This window comes from Oncorhynchus keta, unplaced genomic scaffold, assembly GCF_023373465.1.
Source record: "Oncorhynchus keta strain PuntledgeMale-10-30-2019 unplaced genomic scaffold, Oket_V2 Un_contig_7019_pilon_pilon, whole genome shotgun sequence".
NCBI lineage: Eukaryota > Metazoa > Chordata > Actinopteri > Salmoniformes > Salmonidae > Oncorhynchus > Oncorhynchus keta.
This window is the reverse complement of record NW_026289205.1, coordinates 88277-109816: the sequence shown is the minus strand read 5'-3', so window position 1 is coordinate 109816 and position 21540 is coordinate 88277. Positions and strand designations below refer to the sequence as shown.

The 21540-nt window shown below is 52.8% G+C and overlaps 1 pseudogene; it reads left to right on the top strand.

The window, feature by feature from the left end:
- The first annotated feature begins 2286 nt into the window (after window positions 1-2286).
- On the top strand, window positions 2287-21412 carry LOC127926157 (GTP-binding protein 1-like; annotated as a pseudogene).
- The last annotated feature ends 128 nt before the right edge of the window (window positions 21413-21540 follow it).

The following is a 21540-nucleotide window of genomic DNA, read 5'->3' as shown; positions in this document are numbered from 1 at the left end:
AAATTCAGATGACATTGTGTGTTGCTAAATGTGGTGTAAGAGTTCAATGTGTAGCACAGACTCAGTTCCCCTGGGCTGGTCTTGAGACAGTCATAAGACTCAATTACAACAGAAACCAGAGCTGGATGGACAGAGGAAACAGCTGCATAACTGATACTTATTCTACAGCAAACTGTACACTGGGTTAGATATAGAGGACAATGTTCCAGTCACGTAAAGTAGTCCAACAGATCTTTACACAACATCATTTATTATAATCATTTGGTTTCTGCTTATATTTGTCATGTACAAGTGTGTATTTTACACATGTGGTTATTGGAAATGTGTTTTTTTGCATATCCTTCTCTTCCTGAGAAACCCTTGGAGAGTGGGGTCATGGCCAGGGTCTGCCATTATCAGTGGCGACCATGGGGCAGTTACGGTTAAGTGCCTTGCTCATGGGCACATCGACAAATGTTTCACCTTGTCGGTTGGGGGATTTGCCCACTATCATTCGTAATATCTATGTTTGGTCACCAGCACACTATTTATCAGGGCTTGGGCACACCCAGTTACTGGAAACTGTGCACATGGCATCTGAATAACGTTATCCACATAAACCACTCCTCCTCATCTATACTGCCCTCGTGTGTTGCCACTGGGTAGTACACTTGCAATAGAAACCATAATAACCATAATAAACAATATATGCCAAGTTCACATCACATTTTATTTGCCACTCGCGCCGAATACAACAGGTGCAGACTTTACCGTGAAACGAGCCCTTTCCTAAAAATGTAAACAAATGTGCCGAATTAAAAGGAAATCGTTGCCAACATACATCATAGGCCACAATCCAGCCTACATATCAGTCAGTCAGATTGAGCGGCAACAATGATCATTCCTAAATCATATTAAGTATGTAGACTTGAGTAGGAGAAAATTGTATTTAATTTCCATTGAAAAAAATATTATCTTGGGTATGAAACCTCCTGGACTGTATTTTAGCCCCCTGTACCTTCCTGTATGAAACTCACTCATTTCAATTCAATTCAATGGGCTTTACTGGCATGGGAAACATATGTTAACATTGCCAAAGCAAGTGAAGTAGAAAATATACAAAAGTGAAATAAACAAAAATGAACAGTAAACATTACGCTCACTCATTCTCTATATGTGTCATAGACTAACGTTACTACGACCGCTGCCAAGAGGTCTATCTATGCCTTTGTGTCACAGTTGGTAGTGTGCCTGCCCCATGATTGCACACTGGCTGACTCGCTGGCAGGCTACATCATAGCTTCGTGGTCTGTTTATACCAATGTCCCATCAGAATCCTCAAATGCGGTTGAAGCTAACTACGTCACAGCTCTTGCTGTTTCCCCTTTATCATCAACATATCACATTGGCATCTCACAAGGAAGTCTCCCCTGTTTGCAGATTTCCCCTCGATGACTGGTTATTACTTGGTTACAATTGACCTATGGCTTGTTTGGGAATAACGTTAGGCATGTCAGGCATGTTTTGCACCTCTTTGCATCATTCCGTTAAAGCGACTTTATCTTTATTCAATGAATGAGCAGGAACCAATCCTGATACAACGAGTTGACGCATTGCTGATATCAACCACGCCGATATTTTAACCACGCTGGACGTTTTTTCTAATTATATGTGAAGCACTCACTTGCTCTGATTGGTTTATTCTGGAATATTATTTGGGTATTCGGCGCGCAATTGGTTAGATTTTGATAAGAAGGGTGTGTCAGCAAAAAAACACTATGAACCAACCCCTTATGTTTTTAATTTACGTCACCTGCAATTTTCTGTTGCCACTTGGAGGATTGTAAACATATGTTTAGCCTACACAGAAAGCCAAAACGTACGAGATAATTTTTGTATTCTGCCTGTATCATACAATTGCTTTGTTTTCTCAGTTCTGTGTAATAACTGCATATATCAGCTGTTTAGTGGTGCAAGCTAGCTAGCTGTCATAATAATCAACACAAGAGACAGCAAGAAGACAATATGGCAATCGTTACTGCAAAGCTGACATAATGGCATCGTTAGCTGCTTTGTTCAGCTCTCAGTTCTGTGATACAACGAGTTGACGCATTGCTGATATCAACCACGCCGATATTTTAACCACGCTGGACGTTTTCTAATTATATGTGAAGCACTCACTTGCTCTGATTGACGTTTGATTCTGGAATATTATTTGGGTATTCGGCGCGCAATTGGTTAGATTTTTGATAAGAAGGTGTGTCAGCAAAAAAAAACACTATGAACCAACCCCCTTATGTTTTTAATTTACGTCACCGCAATTTTCTGTTGCCACTTGGAGGATTGTAAACATATGTTTTATTGCTAGCTACACAGAAGCCAAAACGTACGAGATAATTTTTGTATTCTGCCTGTATCATACAATTGCTTTGTTTCTCAGTTCTGTGTAATAACTGCACATATATCAGCTGTTTAGTGGTCTGAAGCTAGCTAGCTGTCATAATAATCAACACAAGAGACAGCAAGAAGACAATATAGCAATCGTTACTGCAAAGCTGACATAATGGCATCGTTGGCTGCACACGAGCCGAATATAAGCCCAAATTCCATACCAGTCCTCGCAGACGCTCTGATGCCCGCGAGCATTTTTGCTCCGGATGGAGGAGTTGTGGAGATCATGACGCCGGGGAAGAGTGCCTCGAGGACGGCGACCTCTTCAACGGCGAGACCGGGGATCTCGGGATTGACTTTACTAGCAAGGTAGTTAGCCTGGCCGCGCTAGTCGGGGCTGTGTTTATCATCTTCAAATAGGCATTTATTATGCCTAAACATGCTGTCATTCTGGCTGCTGTATTGCAAGCTAAGTTAGCTAGTTAGAATAACGATTGTGCTATATACTAATCAATCAAACTGAGTGCCCATCTTGCTTACAATGTTATGCAGATTTGCATATCTAAAAGTTCAGAACTATATTTTGTGGCAAAAGTTTGTAGTTTTAAAATGTCCTACTGACTCTGTCACCTTAAACTTCGGTTGAGCTAACGTAGGCTAATGCAATTAGCATGAAGGTTGTAAGTAACAAGAAAATTGAAATAAAGGTGCGGATCCTTAAGAGGCTTTAGCAAGCATATCAGATGTGGTTTGAATGGGTCTTGAATGTGTTATGGGTGATGTAACTACTGGCTAGAGGAGACACTCCAGCAGCAGTGTGACTCACAAACCATAGCCATGGGCATGACTCTTTCTCTGGTTGATGAGTCCTTATACATACTGTGCCACCACTTGGCCTGATGAAACACAGGGCAATAGGGAAATGGTGTGTGTCAGAGGAAGTGTTTCTGGCAAATGGGCCAGGCTCAACTTACAGTGCTGAACAATGATCAGTGTGTTGTTGACTGACAGGAAACCCATCTCCCTCCATCTTCGGCACTCATCCATATCAAGATCAGTATCAACAGAGAAACGAACTAGAATAAACAGAAAGATGCAATACTTCTAGGACGTTTTGGTGTCAATACTACAGAACAAATAGGCTAGGTGTATGTGTGTTTATTTTTTATGAAACTTTTTTTTAACTAGGCAAGTTAGTTAAGACAAATTCTTATTTACAATGATGGCCTAACCCTGTGCAGGGACGGGGTTGGGTTAAAAGAAATCAAATATAAATATGGGACAAAACACAGACAACACTAGTTTGCATCCTGTAGCTCCAACTCCAAAAAAAAAAAGTTCTGGGACACTGTGAAGTCCATGGAGAACAAGAGCACCTCCTCCCAGCTGCCCACTGCACTGAGGTTAGGTAACACGGTCACCACCCCGATAAATCAATGATTATCGAAAACTTCAACAAGCATTTCTCAGCGGCTGGCCATGCCTTCCGCCTGGCTACTCAACCTCGGCCAACAGCTCCGCCCCCCCGCAGCTACTCGCCCAAGCCTCTCCAGGTTCTCCTTTACCCAAATCCAGATAGCAGATGTTCTGAAAGAGCTGCAAAACCTGGACCCATACAAATCAGCTGGGCTTGACAATCTGGACCCTCTATTTCTGAAACTATCCGCCGCCATTGTCGCAACCCCTATTACCAGCCTGTTCAAGGATTGGAAAGCTGCTGCAGTCATCCCCCCTCTTCAAGGCGGAGACACCCTGGACCCAAACTGTTACAGACCTATATCCATCTTGCCCTGCCTACCTAAGGTCTTCGAAAGCCAAGTCAACAAACAGGTCACTGACCATCTCGAATCCCACCGTACCTTCTCCGCTGTGCAATCTGGTTTCAGCCAGTCACGGGTGCACCTCAGCCACACTCAAGGTACTAAACGATATCATAACCGCCATCGATAAAAGACAGTACTGTGCAGCAGTCTTCATCGACCTTGCCAAGGCTTTGACTCTGTCAATCACCATATTCTTATCGGCAGACTCGGTAGCCTCTGTTTTCTGATGAGTGCCTTGCCTGGTTCACCAACTACTTTGCAGACAGAGTTCAGTGTGTCAAATCGGAGGGCATGCTGTCCGGTCCTCTGGCAGTCTCTGCTGGGGGTGCCACAGGGTTCAATTCTCAGGCCGACACTTTTCTCTGTATATCTCAATGATGTTACTCTTGCTGCGGGCGATTCCCTGATCCACCTCTAAGCAGACGACACCAGTCTATATACTTCCGGCCCGTCCTTGGACACTGTGCTATCTAACCTCCAAATGAGCTTCAATGCCATACAACACTCCTTCCATGGCCTCCAACTGCTCTTAAACGCTAGTAAAACCAAATGCATGCTTTTCAACCGTTCGCTGCCTGCACCCGTACGCCTGACCAGCATCACCACTCTGGATGGTTCCGACCTTGAATATGTGGACATCTATAAGTACCTAGGTGTCTGGATAGACTGTAAACTCTCTTCCAGACTCTATCAAACATCTCCAATCGAAAATCAAATCTAGAGTTGGCTTTCTATTCCACAACAAAGCCTCCTTCAGTCACGCCGCCAAACTTACCCTAGTAAAACTGACTATCCTACCGATCCTCGACTTGGCGATGTCATCTACAAAATTGCTTCCAACACTCTACTCAGTAAACTGGATGCAGTTTATCACAGTGCCATCCGTTTTGTCACTAAAGAACCTTATACCACCCACCACTGCGACCTGTATGCTCTAGTCGGCTGGCCTCGCTACATATTCGTCGCCAGACCCACTGGCTCCAGGTCATCTACAAGTCCATGCTAGGTAAAGCTCCGCCTTATCTCAGTTCACTGGTCACGATGGCAACACCCACCCGTAGCACGCGCTCCAGCAGGTGTATCTCACTGATCATCCCTAAAGCCAACACCTCATTTGGCCGCCTTTCGTTCCAGTTCTCTGCTGCCTGTGACTGGAACGAATTGCAAAAATCGCTGAAGTTGGAGACTTTTATCTCCTCACCAACTTCAAACATCTGCTATCTGAGCAGCTAAACGATCGCTGCAGCTGTACATAGTCTATCGGTAAATAGCCCACCATTTTTACCTACCTCATCTCCATACTGTTTTTATTTACTTTTCTGCTCTTTTGCACACCAATATCTCTACCTGTACATGACCATCTGATCATTTATCACTCCAGTGTTAATCTGCAAAATTGTAATTATTCACCTACCTCCTCATGCCTTTTGCACACAATGTATATAGACTCCCTTTTTTTCCTACTGTGTTATTGACTTGTTAATTGTTTACTCCATGTGTAACTCTGTGTTGTCTGTTCACACTGCTATGCTTTATCTTGGCCAGGTCGCAGTTGCAAATGAGAATTTGTTCTCAACTAGCCTACCTGGTTAAATAAAGGTGAAATAAAAAAATTTAAATAAAATTGAGCGATTTCTTTTTCCGTGGCTGGGTGCTCTGGGTGGGTAGAGATTTCAGTTTAGGACCAATGGAATGGTCTTAAATGTGCAAACCCCGCCCACTGGGGCCCGAGTGATGCAAAACGAACTCCCTCACTGTTTGGATGAATCTATTTTCACATAAATAGTGGGGTATTCACAACTCTAAATGGTCTTTATCAGGGTTCCCTAAGCTGAGAACATTGAATAGAGATTGATTTGGACTGAAAGCAAGCTTGTAAGGTAAATCTACAGCCAAATCTGAGTACCCAGATAGTCAAATGTTTTTAGGCGAGATGAATAATCCATTTTTCACAGAAATGGTGTAGCATTCACAACTCTACCCAGATAGAGGACAATACAAGGTGAATAGCCCTATAGCTTTTGATAAAGTACAATTAGGCCTATATCAATGGAAATATGTGTAGGCTTTCCACCATGGCCATGTTATAGGATACCCAGGCCTACATTAACCATTTTATGTCTCTCTCCTTCCCTCCTTTGTCAGTTGGCCCTGGTCAGCCCTAATGGAGAGCAGTATGACTCGTTACTACGACAACTCCGGGAGAGGATGGACGAGGGTTGTGGGGAGACCATCTACGTTGTTGGGATGGGCTCAGGTAAGTCAGCCTCACTCACTTAATGAGGCTACACAGTATGCACTGATTTGCTCCTACATTCACTAGCTCACAGAATCAGTCACTTATTGTAGCGATTGACCGATAAACCCCCCAACCCCTCACCCCTCATCCCTTTCTATCAGACGGAGGTGACTATGGTCTGGATGAGGGAGACATGGAGGCATCTGTAGCCACAGTTCAGTCCCTGTGTGAGCAGACCGAGTCAGAGCTGATCCTGCTGAGGGAGCGTATCGAAGCTGGGGGCAGGTACGCGACTACCTCATCCGCCCGACGCGTGGGTGATCAAGACTTCTTGGAGGTCAGGTGAGTTGGGGGAAGGTCGAGTGTCAGGGGTCAAGGCTGACTTGATCAACAATTAGATGTGTTTTGACATTAGACCTGGGCTGACGAGGACAAGCATGTCTCTCAAATGCAATTTAAATGTAAAAAGCTTAAGGGACGTTGACATAAAGGGGAAATCCAGTGTTGTCAAAGCAACACACGAGCAATACTCTGTTTTCATCCCTCTCCTCGTCATCTTGATCTGATCTTGTCCCAAATGTCAAATCTCTCCCTTCCCTCTCCTCTCTCTCTCTCCCCTCTCCTCCTCTCTCTCCCCTCTCTCTCTCCCTCTCTCTCCCCTCTCCCTCCCTCTCTCTCTCCCCTCTCCCTCCTCTCTCTCTCTCCCCTCTCTCTCCCCTCTCTCCCTCTCTCCCTCTCTCCTCTCCCTCTCTCTCCCTCTCCCCTCTCCCTCTCTCTCTCTCCCTCTCCCTCTCCCCTCTCTCCCCTCTCTCCCTCTCCTCTCTCTCTCTCCCTCTCCCCTCTCTCTCCTCTCCCTCCTCCCCTCTCTCTCTCTCCCTCTCCCCTCTCTCTCTCTCTCTCTCTCCATCTCCCCTCTCTCTCTCCCTCTCCCCTCTCTCTCTCCCTCTCCCTCTCTCTCTCCTCTCTCCCCTCTCTCTCTCCCTCTCCTCTCTCTCTCCTCTCCCCTCTCTCTCCTCTCCTCTCCCTCTCTCTCCTCTCCCTCTCTCTCTCCCTCCCTCTCTCTCTCTCCCTCTCTCTCTCCCTCTCTCTCTCTCCCCTCTCTCTCCCTCTCCCTCTCTCTCTCTCCCTCTCCTCTCTCTCTCCTCTCTCCCTCTCCTCTCTCTCCCCTCTCCTCTCTCTCCTCTCTCTCCTCTCTCCCCCTCTCTCTCTCCTCTCTCTCCCTCTCTCTCTCCTCTCTCTCTCCCCTCTTTCCCTCTCTCTCTCTCCCTCTCTCTCCCCTCTCTCCCTCTCTCTCCCCCTCTCTCCCCTCTCCTCTCTCTCCTCTCTCTCCCCTCTCCTCTCTCTCCCCTCTCCTCTCTCTCCCTCTCTCTCCCCTCTCTCTCCCTCTCCCCTCTCTCTCCTCTCTCCCTCTCTCCTCTCTCTCCTCTCTCTCTCTCTCTCCCCTCTCCTCTCTCCCCTCTCCTCTCTCTCCCCTCCTCCTCTCTCCCCTCTCCTCTCTCCCTCTCTCTCCTCTCTCTCCCTCTCCTCTCTCCCCTCTCCTCTCTCTCTCTCTCTCCCCTCTCCCCTCTCTCTCTCCCTCTCTCTCTCTCTCTCTCCTCTCTCCCTCTCTCTCCCTCTCTCCCCCTCTCCCCTCTCCCCCTCTCTCCCCTCTCTCCCTCTCTCTCCCCTCTCTCCCTCTCTCTCCCCCTCTCTCCTCTCTCCCCCTCTCCCCTCTCTCCCCTCTCCTCTCTCTCCTCTCCTCTCTCTCAGGGTAGCGGTGGTGGGTAATGTGGATGCCGGTAGAGCACCCTGCTGGGGGTGTTGACCCACGGGGAACTGGACAACGGCAGGGGTTCGCCCGCCAAACTCTTCAGACACAAACATGAAATGGAGAGTGGCAGGACCAGCAGTGTGGGGAACGACATCCTGGGCTTCGACCAGAAGGGACAGGTGAGGAGATGACATAGGAGGGGCTTATAGGTGGCGGGGATTACACTGGGATATCATTGACATGACACTTGAGAGATGACAATGTAAGGCCTGCTTCATTGATAATTTTGTTGATGAATTGGTTTTATAGATAGAGACATGAAGTTGTTGTGTGTAATCTCTGTCCCTGTATCCCCCTAGGTGGTGAATAAGCCAGACAGCCATGGTGGCAGTCTAGACTGGACTAAGATCTGTGAGAGGTCCTCTAAGGTCATCACCTTCATAGACCTAGCTGGACATGAGAAGTATCTCAAGACCACAGTGTTTGGAATGACTGGACACCTGCCTGACTTCTGCATGCTCATGGTGAGTGAGGGGGTAGTGTCGTGCTTTTTCTGACTTTACTATCCATCAACAGCTCCACTGATGAATCTTTCACCATGTTCTTTTGCTCTCTCCCTCCTTCCTTCCTTCCCTCGCTCTCTCCCTCCTTCCTTCCTTCCCTCGCTCTCTCCCTCCTTCCTTCCTTCCCTCGCTCTCTCCCTCCTTCCTTCCTTCCCTCAAAACTCTCATTCCTTCCTTCCCTCGGCTCTCTCCTCCTTCCTTCCCTCGCTCTCTCCTCCTTCCTTCCCTCACTCTCTCCCTCCTTCCTTCCTTCCCTCGCTCTCTCCCTCCTTCCTTCCCTCCCTCGCTCTCTCCCTCCTTCCTTCCTTCCCTCCTTCCCTCCTCGCTCTCTCCCTCCTTCCTTCCTTCCTTCGCTCTCTCCCTCCTTCCTTCCTTCCCTCGCTCTCTCCCTCCTTCCTTCCTTCCCTCGCTCTCTCCCTCCTTCCTTCCTTCCCTCGCTCTCTCTCTCCCTCCCCTTCCTTCCCTCGCTCTCTCTCTCCCTCCTTCCTTCCTTCCCTCGCTCTCTCCCTCCTTCCTTCCTTTCCCTCGCTCTCTCCCTCCTTCCTTCCTTCCCTCGCTCTCTCCCTCCTTCCTTCCTTCCCTCGCTCTCTCCCTCCTTCCTTCCTTCCCTCGCTCTCTCCCTCCCTCCCTTCCTTCCCTCGCTCTCCCTCCTTCCTTCCTCGCTCTCTCCCTCCCTCCCCTTCCTTCCCTCGCTCTCTCATCCCTCCTTCCTTCCCATAGAATATGTCATCCCTCATTCCTTCCCATAGATAATCTCTAAATCCCTCGCTCTCTCCTCATCCCTATCGCTCTCTCTCTCCTAATCTCTAAAAATCTCCCTATGTCGCTCTAGATATCCCTCGCTCTAATAATCTCTCTCCCTCGCTCTATCTCTCCCTCTCCCCTCCCTCGACTAAAATAAAATCGCTCTCTCCATCCCTCCTTCCTTCCTGAATAATAATAAAAATAGAATCCTCGCTCTAAAATAATAATATCTCCCTCGCTCTCTCTCTCTCTCCTCGCTCTCTCTCTCTCCCCTCGCTCTCTCTCTCTCTCTCCTCTCCTCGCTCTCTCCTCCCTCGCTCTCTCTCTCCCTCGCTCTCTCCCCTCGCTCTCTCTCTCCCTCGCCTCTCTCTCTCTCTCTCTCCTCCTCTGCTCTCCCTCTCCCTCCCTCGCTTCTCTCTCTCCCTCCTCGCTCCCTCCTCCCTCGAATCTCTCTCTCGGCTCTCTCTCGCTCGCTAATCCTCATCGCTCTCTCCCATCCCCTCCCTAGCTCTGTCTCTCGCTCTCCTCGCTGGCTCGCTCTCTCCTCGCTCGCTCTCTCCCTCCCTCCCTCCCTAACTCTCTCTCCACTCTCCTCCTCCTCCCTCCTTCCTCCCTCCTCGCTCGCTCTCTCTCCTCCCTCCACCTCCTCTCTCCCTCCCTCCCTTCCTCGCTCTCTCTCCTCGCTCTCTCTCCCTCCCTCCTTCCCTCGCTCTCTCTCTCCCTCCCTCCCTCCTTCCCTCTCTCTCTCCTCCCTCCCTTCCCTCGCTCTCTCTCTCCCCCTCCCCTCCTTCCCTCTCTCTCTCTCTCCCTCCCTCCTTCCCTCGCTCTCTCTCTCCCTCCCTCCTCCCTTCCCTGCTCTCTCTCTCCCTCCCTCCCTTCCCTCGCTCTCTCTCTCCTCCCTCCCTTCCCTCGCTCTCTCTCTCCCTCCCTCCTTCCTCGCTCTCTCTCTCCCTCCCTCCTTCCCTCGCTCTCTCTCTCCCTCCTCCTTCCTCGCTCTCTCTCTCCTCCCCCTCTCCCTCCCTCTCTCTCCCCTCCCTCTCTCTCCTCCCTCTCTCCCTCCTCTCTCCCTCCCTCCCTCTCTCCCCTCCCTCTCTCCCTCCCTCCTTCCCCTCGCTCTCTCTCTCCTCTCCTCCCCTCCTCCTTCCCTCGCTCTCTCTCTCTCCCTCCCTCCCTCCTTCCCTCGCTCTCTCTCCTCCCTCCTTCCCTCGCTCTCTCTCCCTCCCTCCCTCCTTCCCTCGCTCTCTCTCCCTCCCTCCCTCCCCTCGCTCTCTCTCTCTCCCTCCCTCCCCTTCCCCTCGCTCCTCTCCTCCCTCCTTCCCTCGCTCTCTCTCCCTCCCCTCCTTCCCTCATGTTCTCTCTCCCTCCCTCCCTCCCCTCGCTCTCTCTCCCTCCCTCCTTCCCTCGCTCTCTCTCCCCTCCTCCTTCCCTCGCTCTCTCTCCTCCTCCTTCCCTGCGCTCTCTCTCCCTCCCTCCCTTCCCTCGCTCTCTCTCCCTCCTCCTTCCCTCGCTCTCTCTCCTCCCTCCTTCCCTCCCTCTCTCTCCTCCCTCCTTCCCTCGCTCTCTCTCCTCCCTCCCCTTCCTCGCTCTCTCCTCCCCTCCTTCCTCGCTCTCTCTCCCTCCCTCCTTCCTCGCTCTCCCTCCCCTTCCCTCCTCTCTCTCCCTCCCTCCCTTCCCTCGCTCTCTCTCCCTCCCTCCTTCCCTACCATCTCTCCCTCCCTTCCCTCGCTCTCTCTCCCTCCTTCCCTTCCTCCTCTCTCTCCCTCCCTGCCTCTCCTTCTCCCTCTCCCTCCTCCCCTCCTTCCCTCCCCTCATTCCTCTCCCTCCCTTCTTCCCTCGCTCTCTCTCCTCCCTCCTCCTTCCTCGCTCTCTCTCCCTCCCCTCCTCCTTCCCTCCTCTCCTCCTCCCTTCCCTTTATCTCTCCTCCCTCCCTCCCTCGCTCTCCCTCCCTCCCTCCCCTCGCTCTCTCTCATCCCTCCTTCCCTCGCTCTCTCCCTCCCTCCCTCCCTTCCCTCGCTCTCTCCTCATCTTCCCTCCTCCCTGCTCTCTCCCTCCTTCCCTGTCGCTCTCTCCTCCCCTCCCTCCCCTCGCTCTCTCTCCCTCCCTCCTTCCTCGCTCTCTCTCCTCCCTCCCCTTCCCTGCGCTCTCTCTCCCTCCCTCCCCCTTCCCTCGCTCTCTCTCCTCCTCCCTCCCTTCCTCGCTCTCTCCCTCCTCCTTCCCTCCTCTCCTCTCCCTCCTCCTTCCTCGCTCCCTCCTCATCTCCTCCCTCCTTCCCCTCGCATGAATCTAATCCCCTCCCTCCCGCAGTGTTCCCTCGCTCTCTCTCTCTCCCTCCTCCCTTCCCTCGCTCGTCTCTCTCCTCCCTCCCTCCCTCCCCTCGCTCTCTCTCTCCCTCCCTCCCTCGTCATCCCTCCCTCCCTTCCCTCCCTCTCTCTCTCTCTCCCTCCTTCCCCTCGCTCTCTCTCTCTCCCTCCTCCCCTCAAGCTCTCTCTCTCCCCTCGCTCTCTCCCTCCACTCCTTGCTCTCTCTCCCTCCCTCCCTCTCTCTCCTCCCTCCTTCCCTCGCTCTCTCTCTCCCCTCCCCTTCCTTCGCTCTCTCGCTCTCCTCCCTCCTTCCTAAGCTCTCTCCCTCCCTCCCTTCCCTCGCTCTCTCTCATCATCCCTCCTTCCGCTATCTCTCCCTCCCTTCCCTCGCTCTCTCTCTCTCTCCCTCCTTCCCTCGCTCTCTCTCTCTCCCTCCCTTCCATCATCGCTCTCTCTCTCTCTCTCCCTCCTTCCCTCGCTCTCTCTCTCCCTCCCTCCCTCCCTTGCTCTCTCTCTCCCCTCCCCTCCCTCTCTCTATCTCCTCCCTCCCTTCCCTCGCTCTCTCTCTCTCTCCCTCCCTTCCTGAACTCTCTCTCTCCCTCCCTCCCTTCCCTCGCTCTCTCTCTCTCCCTCCCTCCCTTCTCTCTCTCTCTCCTTCCCTCCCTCCCCTCGCTCTCCTCCTCCCTCCCTCCCCCTCCTCCTCTCTCCCTCCTCCTTCCCTCTCTCTCCCTCCCTCCCCTCGCTCTCTCTCTCCCTCCTTCCCTCGCTCTCTCTCTCTCTCCCTCCCTTCCCTCGCTCTCTCTCCCTCCCTCCTTCCCTCGCTCTCTCTCTCCTCCCTCCTTCCTCGCTCTCTCTCTCTCCCCTCCTTCCCTCGCTCTCTCTCTCTCTCTCTCCCTCCCCCTCTCCTCTCTCCTCCCTCCCTTCCCTCTCTCTCTCCCTCCTTCCCTCCTCTCTCTCTCTCTCCCTCCCTTCCCTCGCTCTCTCTCTCTCCCTCCCTCCCTCCCTCCCTCCCTCCCTCCCTCTCTCCCTCCCTCCTTAAAAATGGTCTCTGAATCCCTCCCTCGTAAATCTAAAATCTCCCTCCCTTCCCTAATATATAATATCCCTCCCTCCTTCCTCTAATCTCTCCCTCCCTCCTTCATCTCCCTCCCTCCCTTCCCCTCGCTCTCTCTCTCTCTCCCTCCTTCCCTCGCTCTCTCTCTCTCTCCTCCCTCCTCCCTCGCTCTCCTCCTTCCTCCCTCCCTTCCCTCCTCCTTCCCTCGCTCTCTCTCCCCTCCCTTCCCTCGCTCTCTCTCCTCCCCTTCCCTCGCTCTCTCTCCTCCCTCCCTCGCTCCTCTCTCCCTCCCTCCTTCCCTCTCTCTCTCCCTCCCTCCCTTCCCTCGCTCTCTCTCCCTCCCTCCCTTCCCTCGCTCTCTCTCCTCTCCCTCCCCTTCCCTCTCTCCTCTCTCCCTCCCTCCCTCTCTCCTCTCCTCCCTCTCTCTCTCCCTCCCCTCCTTCTCCTCTCTCCTCCCTCCTTCCCTCGCTCTCTCCTCCCTCCCTCCCTTCCTCTCTCTCATCTCTCTCCTTCCCTCGCTCTCTCTCCTCTCTCCTCCTCCCTCCCTCTCTCCCCTCCCTTCCCTCGCTCTCTCTCCCTCCCTCCTTCCCTCGCTCTCTCTCTCCCTCTCTCCCTCCCTCGCTCTCTCTCTCCCTCCTCCTTCCCACTCGCTCTCTCTCTCCCTCCCTCCCTTCCCTCTCTCTCTCCTCCCTCCCTCCTTCCCTCTCTCTCTCCCTCTCCTTCCCTCGCTCTCTCCCTCCCTCCTTCCCTCGCTCTCTCTCTCCTTCCCTCCTTCTCTCTTCCCTCCCGCTCTCTCTCTCCTTCCCTCCCTTCCCTCTCTCCCTCTCCCTCCCTCCCTTCCCTGCGCTCTCCCTCCTCCTTCCTCCTTCCCTCGCTCTCTCCCTCCTCCCTTCCTCTCCCTCTCCCTCCCTTCTCTCCTCCCCTCCCTCCTTCCCTCTCTCCCTCCCTCCTCTCTCTCCCTCCCTCGCTCTCTCTCTCCCTCCTTCCCTCGCTCTCTCTCTCCCTCCTTCCTCGCTCTCTCTCTCCCTCCCTTCCTAAACTCTCTCTCTCCCTCCTTCCCTAATATCTCTCTCTCCCTCGCTCTCTCCTCGCTCTCTCTCTCCCTCGCTCTCTCTCTCTCCCTCGCTCTCTCTCTCCTCGCTCCTCTCTCTCCCTCCCTTCTCCCCTCCTTCCCCTCGCTCTCTCCTCTCTCCCTCCTTCCCTTCCCCGCCTCCCTTCCCTCGCTCTCTCCCTCTCTCCCTTCCCCTCGCTCTCTCTCTCCTCCTTCTCCTCCCTCCCTCCCTCCCTCTCTCCCTCCCTCCTTCCCTCTCCTCTTCCCTCGCTCCCTCTCTCTCCTCCTTCCTTCCTCGCTCTCTCTCTCCCCTCCCTCCTTCCTCCCTTCTCTCTCTTCCCTCCCTCCCTCTTCCTCGCTCCTCTCCTCTCCCTCGCTTCCCTCCCTCCTCCTCCTCCCTTCTCCCTTCCTCTCCTTCCCTTCCTCGCTCTCTCCTTCCTCGCTCTCTCTCCCTCCCTCCCCCTCGCTCCCTTCTCTCTCTCTCCCTCCCTCTCCCTCCCTCTCCTTCCTTTCCTCGCTCTCTCTCCTCTCCCTCCCTCCCTCTCCTCCTCCTTCCCTCCTCCTCTTCCCTCCCTCCCTTCCTCTCTCCCCCTCCTCCCTTCCTCCTCTCCCTCTCCCTCCCTCCTTCCTCTCTCCTCTCTCCCTCCTTCCTTCCCTCTCTCCCTCCTCCCTCTCTCCCTCTCCCTCCCTCTCCCTTCCTCCTCTCTCTCTCCCTCCCTTCCCTCCCCTCTCCTCTCTCTCCCTCCCTTCCCTCCCCTCTCCTCTCCTCCTCTCCTCTCCTTCCTTCCTCTCTCTCTCTCTCTCCTCCTCCTCCTCTCTCTCCTCTCCCTTCTTCCCTCGCTTCTCTCTCTTCCTCCTTCCTCGCTCTCTCTCCTCCCTCCCTCCCTCCTCTCTCTTCCTTCCTCGCTCTCTCTCCCTCCCTCTCTCCTCTCCCTCCTTCCTCGCTCTCTCTCTCTCTCCCTCCCTCCCTTCCTTCCTCTCTCTCTCCCTCCCTTCCCTCCTCTCCTTCCTTCCCTCTCTCTCTCTCCCTCCCTCCCTTCCTCGCTCTCTCTCTCCCTCCCTTCCCCCTCGCTCTCTCTCTCCCTTCCTTCCTTCGCTTCTCCCTCCTCCTTCTCTCTCTCCTCTCCTTCTCCTCCCTCCTCCTTCCCCTCGCTCTCTCTCCCTTCCTTCCCTCCCTCCCTTCCTTCCCTCCCTTCCTTCCCCTCGCTCTCTCTCTCCTTCCTTCCCTCCTCCTCCTCTCTCCCTCCCTTCCTTCCCTCGCTCTCTCTCTCCCCTTCCTTCCCTCCTCTCCTTCCCTCCTTCCTTCCTTGCTCTCTCCCTCCTTCCACCCCACTGCTCTCTCTACACCTTCCACCCCCATTCTCTCTACCCTCCCCTTGCCTCCTCTACCCCTCTCGCTCTCTCTATCCCCCCACTCGCTCTCTCTCCCCTCCCCTCTCTTTACCCCCTCTCCTCTGTCTCTCTCCCATCCTCTCTCTAGGTGGGCAGTAATGCAGGTATCGTAGGGATGACTAAGGAGCATCTAGGTCTGGCCCTGGCCCTCAATGTGCCTGTGTTCGTAGTGGTCACCAAGATAGACATGTGTCCTGCCAACATCCTACAAGGTCAGTTCCTTTCTTTCTCTTTCTGGGTGCATCTCAAGTCTAAATCTGCTTCCTTTCCTGGACTCCTTCCCCACATCTGCACTGATATGAAATAATTATACAGGTGAAACCATATTCCCTCTACCCCACCATACTGCTTTCTCTTAGATTTAGTGATGAGGAACCCTCCTCACCCTTTTTTTGGTTACAATATTGACAGTCATCACAAAACCTGACTTTACTGGTTGTGTTATTGTAACAGAGACGTTAAAGCTGCTCCAGAGGTTACTAAAGTCCCCAGGCTGCAGAAAGATCCCTGTTCTGGTCCAAAACAAAGATGACGTCATTGTCACAGCCTCCAACTTCAGCTCTGAGAGGTAAACGTTAAGGCACACACTTTGTAGCCACAATCACACACTCTTTATAAACTGGATTTTGCTTCAATTATAGGGGACCATAATTCAGTGTGTTTGTGTGTGTAGGATGTGTCCAATCTTCCAGATCTCCAATGTGACAGGAGAGAACATGGACCTGCTGAAGATGTTCCTCAACCTGCTGTCTTCTAAAACCTCCTTCAGAGAAGACGAACCTGCAGAGTTCCAGATAGATGACACCTACTCAGTACCGGTTAGTCACACACACAAAGCAGCTGCTACACATGCATATTGATGCCACACACACACTTCTCTAACCATGTTTACCTTCTCTGTCAGGGTGTAGGCACAGTCGTTTCAGGGACTACTTTACGTGGATTGATACGTCTGAATGACACAATGTTGTTAGGCCCAGACCCACTGGGCAGTTTCCTCCCCATTGCAGTCAAATCTATCCACAGGAAGAGGATGCCTGTCAAGGAGGTGAGAGGTGGACAGACTGCCTCCTTCGCCCTCAAAAAGGTATGTTTTCTCTTTAGTGTTCCCTGCTGGAGATGTTTGGTATTACAACACTTTTCTGATGCATAGATAAATGTTTAGTTGAACTGAATGTTTTTTGCAGTGAATAGGAGTCAATACCTCAAGTCTCCCCCTACCCGCTCCCTCTCTCCATGTTCTCTCTCCCCCCTCCCCATCCCTCTCTCCCGCTCCCTCCTCCCCCTCCCCTCCCCCTACCCCCTCTATCCCTCTCTCCCTCCCTCCCCTCCCCCTCTATCCCCTCCCCTACCCCCCTCCCTCTCCCCTCCTCCCCACCCCCTACCCCCTCCCTCTCCCCACCCTCCCTCCTCCCCCCACCCTCCCTCCCTCTCCCGACCCCCCTCCCTCCCTCTCCCGCTCCCTCTCTCCATGTTCTCTCTCTCCCTCATCCCTCCCCATCCCGCTCTCCTCCCCATCCCTCTCCCTCCCTCCCCATCCCTCTCTCCCTCCCCATCCCTCTCCTTCCTCCCCATCCCTCTCTCCTCCCCTCCCCTCCCTCCCCCCTTCCCCCTCCCCATCCTCTCTCTCCCCCCCCCCTCCCCTCCCGCTCCCTCCTCCCCATCCCTCTCTCCCCCCCCCCCATCCCTCTCTCCCCCCTCCCCATCCCTCTCTCCCCCCCCATCCCCCATCCCTCTCTCCTCCCCCATCCCCCCTCCCCCATCCCTCTCTCCTCCCCCCCCCCCATCCCTCTCCATCCCCCCCTCCCCTCCCCATCCCCCCCATCCCTCTCCCCCTCCCCCATCCCTCTCTCCCCCCCCCATCCCTCTCCCCTCCCTCCCCCATCCCTCTCTCCTCCTCCCCCATCCCTCTCTCCCTCCCCCTCCCCCTCCATCCCTCTCTCCCTCCATCCCTCCTCCCTCCATCCCTCTCTCCCCCTCCCCATCCCTCTCTCTCCCTCCCTCCCCATCCCTCTCTCTCCCTCCCCCCCATCCCTCTCTCTCCCTCCCTCCCCATCCCTCTCTCTCTCCCTCCCTCCCCCATCCCTCTCCCCTCCCTCCCCCCTCTCTCCCTCCCTCCCATCCCTCTCTCCCATCCCTCTCTCCCATCCCTCTCTCCCATCCCTCCCCATCCCTCTCTCCCCCTCTCCCGCCTCCCTCTCTCCCATCTCTCCCTCCCCATCCCGCTCCCTCCCCATCCCTCTCTCTCCCCATCCTCTCCTCTCTCCTCCCCATCCCTCTCTCTCCCTCCCCATCCCTCTCTCCCCCCCCATCCCTCTCTCGCTCCCCCCATCCCTCTCTCTCCCCCCATCCCTCTCTCTCCCCCCATCCCTCTCTCTCCCCTCCCCCATCCCTCTCTCTCTCCCCCCATCCCTCTCTCCTCCCCCCCATCCCTCCTCTCCCATCCCTCTCTCTCCCCATCCCTCTCTCTCTCCCCCCATCCCTCTCTCTCCTCCCCCATCCCTCTCTCTCCCCCCCCTCTCCCCCCCATCCCTCTCTCTCCCCCATCCCTCTCCTCTCCCCATCCCTCTCTCTCCCTCCTCTCCCCCCGTCCCTCTCTCCCCCCCATCCCTCTCTCTCCCTCCCCTCCCTCTCTCTCCCCTCCCCCATCCCTCTCTCTCTCCTCCCCATCCTCTCTCTCCCCTCCCCATCCCTCTCTCTCCCCCCCCTCCTCTCTCCCTCCCCCGCCCTCCCTCTCCCTCCATCCCTGCTCCCTCCCCCATCCCTCTCTCCTCCCCCATCCCTCTCTCCCTCCCCATATCCCTCTCTCCCCATCCCTCTCTCCCCTCCCCATCCCTCCCCCCCATCCTCTCTCCTCTCCCATCCCTCTCTCTCCCCCAATCCCTCTCTCTCCCCTCTCTCTCCCCCATCTCTCCCTCCCCCCATCCCTCTCTCCCCCCCTCTCTCTCCATCCCCCCCATCCCTCTCCCTCCCCCCCCTCTCTCTCTCCCCCATCCCTCTCTCTCTCCCATCCCTCTCTCTCTCCCCCCATCCCGCTCTCCCTCGCTCCCTCCCTCCCGCTCTCTCTCCCTCCCTCCCCCCTCTCTCTCTCCCTCCCCTCCCGCTCTCTCTCCCTCCTTAGATCAAGCGTTCATCCATAAGGAAAGGCATGGTGATGGTGTCCCCCAGGTTAAACCCACAGGCATCATGGGAATTTATGGCTGAGATTCTGGTTCTGCACCACCCAACTACGATATCACCCCGCTACCAGGCCATGGGTGAGACTCACACACAGACACACACAGAGAGAAACACACACACACACAGCTGTCTCATGTCTGACTATATATCTCTCCTCTCGTCATTCCTCTTTCTCCCCCTTCGCAGTGCACTGTGGCAGCATCAGGCAGACAGCCACTATCCTGACCATGAACAGAGACTGTCTACGAACAGGGGACAAGGCATCGGTCCACTTCCGCTTCATCAAGACCCCCGAGTACCTCCACACAGACCAGAGACTGGTGTTCAGAGAGGGACGCACTAAGGCTGTGGGCACCATCACCAAGGTCAGGGGTTAGAAAGGCTTATGAATGGTTTATGAAGGGCTGGAAAGGGTTTATGAAGGATCATGCTCATGAAGACCCCCTCCACATACCAGAGAGTAGACTGGTGTTCAGAGGGATACACCAAGGCTGTGGGTATCACCAAGGTCTGGACTTAAAGGCTTATGAATGGTTCTGAATGGTTTACGAAAGGTCATAAAGACACCAGAGTACCTGCATGCAGAGTACTTCCCTCATGCATTAATCTTATTGGTGGGTGGGTGTTTACAGCTGCTGCAGTCGACCAATAATCTGCCGTCAAACTTCAAACCCCCGCAAATCAAAATGCAGTCTACGAAAAAGTCCCCGTACCGCAGAGAGGATGGAACCACGCCTGCCAATGAGGACGAAGCGAGCACAGCCCGACCAGACAGTCCGCACCAATCACAACAACTGGTGAGAGAGAGAAAGTGAAGGAACGAATTGAAAGGAAGGGAGTGGAGGGGATGGTTAGATGTCGGGTCGTGAAAGTAATAGTTTCAGGGCAGTTGAATAGGTGTAAGTGTTTAACTTATGTGTGTGTGTGTGTGGTGCGTAAGCTTTCCTCTTAACTTGCTTTACTGCTTCTAGAATGTTTTCTTCTGTAGCTGTGTCTAACACCTCTCCTTTCCTACTATTCTTCTCCTCTTCATGTTCACACCCTACTGTTTCCTTCCTTTTCATTGCTATTCTCATTTACTGATTACTCCACCTGTCACCCCGTTTCTTTTCCTCTCACCCTGTTTCATTCTTTGCATTCTTTTCAATTTCCACATTCATTTGCTCTTCATCCTCTTTGTGCATTACAACGTTACTACATCCTTGATTTGCCCTCCATTCCTCCTCTCTCTGTGTTGGTGCTTTGCTTGCTTCCTCAGACAGAGGGGGAGGATGACCCTCAGAGTAATGAGGGAAACAAAGAGAGCAAGGTAAACAGAAACAAACAGAGCAAGATAAACAATGGGAACCAGGCAGGTAAACAAGATAATTAGGTCAAATGAGTCTTGTCCAGTAACTTCTGTAAATATCCTGAAACAATGCATGCCTCAACTGATGTGAACCAAACATGAATCTTCTAGAGATGTGTCCACAGCATGTAGTTCAGTTTGATAACATCTTCTTAGCTGGAAGTGATTTTGAATGGTAACCTCTTTGTTAACCCAGTTGTTTCTGTTCTCCGTCTGTCTGATTGTGATCTGTTCTCGACAGACAAAGTCAGGAGGAGGGAGCAGGAGACGAGGAGGACAGAGACATAAAGGCAAATCAAACCAGAGCAGCTCCACCACAGCAGCCCCGTCATCAGCAGGCACAGGAGGTTCCTAAACTACACCCCTCTCAGCCCCCAAACTACAGTACTTCCTCCATCCAGCTGTTTCAGCAGACAACTACCCCCCCTTCCCAAAACTACTCCACTACAAACCCATCGAAAAAATGGGGTCATAAAATGTCCCTTTCCCCACCTCTCTCCCTCTATACCACCCGGCTATCTATCGCCTTATCAAGTGTCTTTATCACTCACACCAGAGAAAGTCTAGGTGAAAAGCAGCTCCCAGCTCTGTGCTTGTAGATGGGTACCTCTGCCTCCTCACTCTCATCTTATCTCTGATTAGTTTAGAAAGCATCCTTATTATATTTACAGTATATGAACCTGATACGCCTTCTTTCATTGGGTCTACGGTGAGAATCACTGTAATACTGTGTATAGTTAATCATGGGCCCGAAGCCACATGAGCAGCTATTCCCTTACAGTAGAGTAACCCAGCTCCATGCACTATAGCTCATTGTTTCACTGTTTAGCAGGCATACTAGTTTCTCTCATTTCCTATTTACCACTAGAATCCCCCAATATGACCTAATGAAGCATGTTTTCTATTTAATTTTATACTAAAATGTGAAGCTTGATGAAAGGAAGCAAGGTCACAACTGACATAGTGAATGGTACATTTTAGTGGGCCTTCATTAAGGATGAAATATTGTAGATAAGATGTTTTATTGGCCATTTATGACCAAAAGGAAAGCCAGGGTTTGTCTGACTATCACCCTTTCTCAAGTCCATCCTCCATGGCCCAGAAAGGGATTGAGTGTTTGTGAAAAATAGAGAAATATCCTCCCCTCCTCGATAGCCACCTTTCATGGAGGACAGTCATGTGTATCCTCTTCCTCTCTGAAGAGTTTACAACTATACTACACCCCCTGTGGATCAGCTGTTGTCTGACAAAAACATGCATTTATCACTTTACACTTATTTTGGGATCACACCTGTAAATGTAATTTGCCTGAGCAGAGGAGTCGTCATTTCATACAAGCGCATTTATCCACGTTCGTCATTTTTCAGGAGGCGAGAGGAGTTGAAGGCCACTTGTCCTGTCTAAAATAAATGATTCTATTTACACTGAAAATTAGGTTTATTTAACAATATAATGTACACATGATTAGCAACTGTTTAAGTGAGACATTGATTGTAATAATAGTCGCAGTGCTGTTTGGACCATCACTGTTTACTTAGTTGTGGAATTCCATTTGCTTCTGACATTCACCAATAAAAATAGGCTTTATTGATCTCTGATTGGTCAACTGTGTTGTACATGAAATGAATTTATATTTAAACAGTGAAAACGTTGTGTACAGTTTCAGTGAGGTTAGTGAGTCTGAACTGATACCATTTGTCTCTGTGCAGTATGACAGTCAGCACAA